The sequence below is a fragment of the Natrix helvetica genome (assembly GCF_964273705.1).
Source record: "Natrix helvetica genome assembly, chromosome: W".
Lineage (NCBI taxonomy): Eukaryota > Metazoa > Chordata > Lepidosauria > Squamata > Natricidae > Natrix > Natrix helvetica.
The window spans coordinates 17360528-17366527 of record NC_138555.1 but is presented as its reverse complement, the minus strand read 5'-3'; positions in this window follow the sequence as shown (position 1 = coordinate 17366527).

The window sequence follows — 6000 nt, the reverse complement described above, 5'->3', positions numbered from 1 at the left end:
GGAGGGGTTATATATAGTTTGAGGAATGGCAATATCAGCTTTGGGCAACCCACAAAGCCAAATCTTATTTGCTAAACATGTCACCCACAATCCGAAAACTCCTATTATACTGCAAAGAACCCATTCCCACGGTTCTCCAAACATAAGTGTCATCAGAAGATTCACACTCCTCTTTGTCACAGTCAATGATTTTAGCCTCAGCACCTGTCTTCCTCTGGAGGGGACAATTCCTGAGGGATGAATATGCAATACAACAAATAAGTACATTCACTAAAGCGAGAGATAGTACAGTTATGACTATGAATACTTGGCTTGCCATTTCCTGACAGGTGCTCAAACTTTCTAATACATCTTATATCTAATAAATGGAACGTTGTCTTCCTCCTCCAAATCTTCAGCCGTACGTCGAGAAGTCAGCTTCCAGGGGGTGACTTCAGTAGGGCCTCTTCTGCCCCATATATTCTACCCATTGCTGGTAGGGCAGTTTTTAGGGGGCGTTTCTTTAAGCATATCACTAGAGGACGGGCTTCTTCCTGGTCTGCCTCCCAATACTCATCAGCAGCTGGCTTAACTCGAGTCCAGTGAATCCAAAACATGGATTCCAACACTTTTTACTGCAAGTGGAGAACACATGACCACAGTATACGGGCCCTTCCATCTAGGTTTCAAATTCTTCCCTTTCCAGTGTTTTACCTACACTCTGTCCCCCATCTGAATATTATGACTGGAAGTTGTTAAAAATGGTGGTGGTAAGGGAGACACAATACTGTTGGATTTCTTGTATTTACTTATTCAATTCTCCCACCATTTGATTCACCCATGAGGACCCCAGCTGTCCTAGGTCCCTTATATGATTTCTCAAATTATGGCCCACAACCGGTGGCTGTCCAAACATCATTTCAAAAGGAGATAATTTAAGTTCTTTACATGGAGTACATCTCACAGACCAGAGAGCTAAGGGTAAGGCATCTACCCATTTAAGGTTGGTTTCAAAACACACCTTATCTTTTCCTTAACAGTGCGATTCACACATTTGCTTACTTTCTTTCCTGAAGCCGTTAAAAGACCTCTTTCCCTATAATCAGCAGTATTGATATGCAAAGTAAGGAAGGCATACAGAGACAGTTCAGATGTTCACCCTTTCATTCTTTGCCCTCTCTAATGCACGGATTAAAGCCCATAATTCTGCTACTTGGGCACTAGTGCCTTTTGGGAGAGGTCCACTCTCAAAGACTTGGGCAAGAGAGACTACTACATAGCCAGCATAATGTTCTCCCATAGTAATGAAGCTTGATCCATCAGTGAACAAGTTATAGTCTGCAGATTTCAACGGCACGTCCGTTAAGTCTGGTCTGCATGAGAACTGACTCTCAATGGTTCGTATACAATTATGCTCAATTTCGGGTCCCGGTATTGGCAAAAGGGTGGCAGGGATTTGTTTGCTTCAATGTCACTTGTGGATTTTGAGTCAGGAGTGCCTGATATTTGTAAATTCTAGGGATTGTTAACCATAAATGTCCCTTCGTTTCAAAAATTCCTTGAATTGAGTGGCTGGTGTAGATATTGGTAGGCTGTCTGAAAGTTAATTTATTAGCTTCCTCCATTAGGAGAGTAGTAGCAGCCAGCCTTTTGCATCAACTGTTCGGATAGATAAGCCACAAGTTGTTGTCAACTTCCCTTTTCCTGCGTCAGGACTTCCAGAGCATTGTTGCCTTTTGAATCCACAAAGAGATTAAAAGGTTTTTCTAAGTTGGGGAGCCCCTTTGCCGGTGCTTGAGATAATTCTGTTTTTAGGGTTTCAAAATGCCCATTTTTGTTCCAGCTCCCAAATGAAGGGTTCCTTTTCACCCCACTTCATGGAGATATACAAAGGTTTGGCCAAAAGTGCGAAATTTGGAATCCAAATTCTGCAATATCCTGCTGCACCTAATAATCTTCACAACTCTTTCCTGGTCATGGGTTCCGCAATTTGGCACACAGCTTCTTTTCGCTCATGTCCTATTGCCCTCTATCCTCGACTTATGGTGTACCTTAAGTATTTAACTTGGGGCTTTTCCAGCTGAGCTTTTTGCCTTGGGGCACGATGTCCCTTGTCCATTAACAGATGAAGCAATTGATTGATTGGTTGTTTTTTTTCAACAAATCTCCTTCATCTGTTCGGTTACTGAGATATTATCTACATATTGGAGTAGCACATTTCCATCTTCGCAAGGCTGGAAATTTTCTAGGTCTGAGGCCAAGGCTTCGCCAAAATGGTAGGTGAATTTTTAAATCCTTGGGGAACCTAGTCCAAGCAAACTGCCTCTTTTGACCTGTTACTGGGTCTTTCCTACTCAAAAGCAAACAGCTTTTGGTTGTCTCTATGTATTTGAGATGGTGAAGAATGCGTTGGCGAACAGGCATGGCTAGAGGCTTTACTTGTATAATTATAGGTGCATGATGATACTCATGGCCTGGTGGATTCTTGAACCACCATTACTCGCCATATCTCATCTAGGGGAGTGCCTCCTCATTAGGGCCATTTTATCTTCCTCAAAGGACAGTGTAGGTCCCATTTTGCATAGGATATCATGACCCAAAAGAGGAACCGGGCATTCAAGCATGTCTTGGGACATTCTTGTAGCCAGTGGCCTTTTTTTCTTACACCAATTACATTGACCTCTGCTTTGGGCTTTGGAATTATTTGACAATGCAACTGTCAGCAATTCAGCTTTATGTTGCATCTTGTCATCTTTCTTTCTTTCTTCTACTTTTCACAAAGACCTTTCATGCAATTTCCATTTTATTCAAGCCACACAGACCTACATGCACAAATACCCTGAAACAACACTTTCAGGCCTGGGGGAGGGTCTGTCCCTTTAAATCTTCAATTTTCTTTCCTTGGGAAGCATGTGGCTCATTCTCCAAGCAGTGGGAAAACTCAGAGAGCAGTTTAAATCCTAACTACCGTTCCCCACAGCTTCAAGCCCCAGCTGAGAAGCTTACTTATTTTGCCAGCTGGTTAAACATATCAAAATCAATTCAGCGCCATTCAATTCTACATGTTATTAGTATAGATACACACCTAAGAATTTCAACAGACATTACATCAAATTAATCAAGTCCAATTACCTAGGTCTTCCCATTCAATAGGCTTTACCTTTTTATGACCTGCTAAATTTCTTACTTTTGCTTGAAGTTATGCCCATTGTTCTATCTCCTTAAGCACTAGATTGTTAATACCTGTCTCTGCCCTGGGGTGTTCCATTTCTAATTTGGATCTGCCAGTGGGACGCTGGCTATTTTTTAAAGATCCAAACCCTTCTATCTTGACTTCCCAGCACGCGCTGGCATATTTTTAAAGATCCAGATGTATGGAGACTTTCATTAACACTTTGTTTGCATCTGGGTGGGGCTCTTGATTCATCTGATGGTGGCCAGAATCTGAGGCCCTATTCAAAGGCACCCCAAACCTTGGCACAATGTCTTCTAGTACACACAAAACCAAGAGATCTCTAAATCCCACTTTCTGGGAAAATTGTGGGGACATCTATTTGCCACATATCACCTGGGAGCCCTGTAGAAGGACTTCCAAAGGAAGTTTCCATCCTGTCTTTGGGTTGTTTTGTCACAACAGAGACAGGCTGCAGCAACCTGATTAACAACAGCATGTGTGCCTCTAACTACCGATCCCCGCAACAACCTCCTCGACAATTCTTCCGGCAGGTCCCCTGGCCTCCCACTCTATCTAAGAGCCTTAGCGAGAAAAAAATGTGTTTCCTCTTGCCTTTTGAAGTTCCTTCTTCTCTGAGGTTTTGAGCCCTAATTAATCTACACTTTGTATGCTCATTCCACAAGTTCAGAGATGCCTTTCCTGGCCCCCCTTTTTTTCTAATGTCATCTGCAGAGTGACCAATGAAGATCATATTGACCATTCTCTTATTTTCTTCAACCTCAGGGTCTAATGTGGTATATTGCTTAAAGTTTTGATAAATGCATTCTAGGAATTCCCCTGGATTTTCATCCTGTTTCTGTTGAATTTAATAGACCTTCCCTAAATTCTTAACTTTTGTTTGAATCCTAACAAAACTAAGGTCCAATAGTTTTGCAGCTGAATGTACTTGGTTCCTAATCTGGTTCTTTCAGTAACTATGTCCAGTATGGATCTTTTGCATGATGCTTCTGCAAAGGCTTATTCATGGTTACCTTCACCAGCCTTCTTTTCTCTGTGGTTAATAAAATTTCCATCAGACTTTTTATGTCAGCCCAAGCAGACTAGTGAGTTCAGAAAAATGGATGCAACAAGGACATGCATCTCATCTGGATTTTCTCTATAAGCAGGAATTTGATTTTTCCAATTATATAAATCAGCCACTGAGAATGGAGCATATATCCACACCTTACGTAGCTCCCCCTCAGCTTCTGGCAATAAAATTCCCTTAGGGGCAATTTGAGTTTTTATCTCAACTGCTCCCTTGGACCAGGTTTGTGGTCCACTTGATCTGTCCCTTCGATAACCTTTTTGGTTTTCTTCCTCCTGGCCCCACCTAATGGGACTGTTTGTTCTTTCTTTTTAACAAAAAAAAAACAAAACACTTAAACACATCATCAAGGACAACCATGCAAGTTAAAACAGACAGGAACTAAATGTTTCGTTGAGACTCTCTTTTTCTTTTTCTTTCCTCCTTGAGGCTTGTACAATGGGGGTGAGGATAATTTCTCTGCCAGAGACTTTACTAAAACTTTCTCAGAGTTTTTTTTTTTCAACATGCATTGGAGAGGCGTTCAAGGAACACTCCCCACCTTCTCATGTTCTATTTCTAACACAATGTCACCGACCTGGGGTGCCGGAGTATCACGGTCGCCTTCAGGAACTGCGGTGACTTAACCACCCATACAATATGGACATAGTATGCCTTCAAGAGGTACATTTCAAAAGCCGATATAACTAGCTACTTGAATATCCAAAATTAGGAAAATTATTTACAACACTAGCACAATAAAAAAGGGGAATTGCAATATACATTAAAGAATGGATAAATGCAAAAAGAATATATGCAGATGAAGATGGGAGGATTTTAATGATAGAAACAGAAACAGAACAAAGAAGAATTCTCCTCACAGCAATATACGCCCCAAATAAAAACCAAAAATTTTTTTATAAGAAGATCCACCCAAAAAATAACAGAAATAGAAAATGAGGATATATGTCTAATTGGCGATTTCAATGATATAACAGATATCAACGATGACTACAAGAGTAACAAAAGAAATAAGAAAAAAAGAACACAATTATTTACTTTTTTCAAAATGTTGCAGGAACTGAGACTGAAAGATGTATTGAGGGAAAGAAACATAGAAACAAACAATTTACATATTATTCAAATCCCCACAAATCATGGTCAAGGATGGATATATTTGGTTGACCCAAGAATTGAGAAGAGATACAGAAGTGATTGAAATAATGACAAACACATGGGCAGATCACAACCCAATAAAAATAACATGGAAAGGACCCCCCACCCCAAAAGAGATGGACAATGAATCAAAGAATATTGAAAGATAAAGAATACATAAAAATGATAGAAAGGGAATTGAAACTTTTCTACAAAGTAAATAAGAAAGAAGAAACATCGTTACAAAACCTATGGGACACTACAAAAGCTTTTACTAGAGGGTTGACAATAGCATATTTGGCAAGGAAAAACAAGGAAAAGAGACAAAAACAAGAAACATTAGAGAAAGAATTTAAAAAACTGGTAATGGACCTGCAAAAAAATCTGCAAGAAGCAAAAATAAAGGAGAAAAAAGAACCAATAAAACACAAATTAAATTTGATGACACAAGAAGAGGTGGCCCAAAAAATCAAATTTGCAAAACAAAACTATTTTGAAAATGTGAATAAACCGGGAAGATGGTTAGCACACAAATTGAAAAAAGAAAAAGAAAAAAGAATAATACACCATTTACAAGATGAAAGAGGAAACATACAATACAGCAAAGAGGGGGGAAAATATAGAA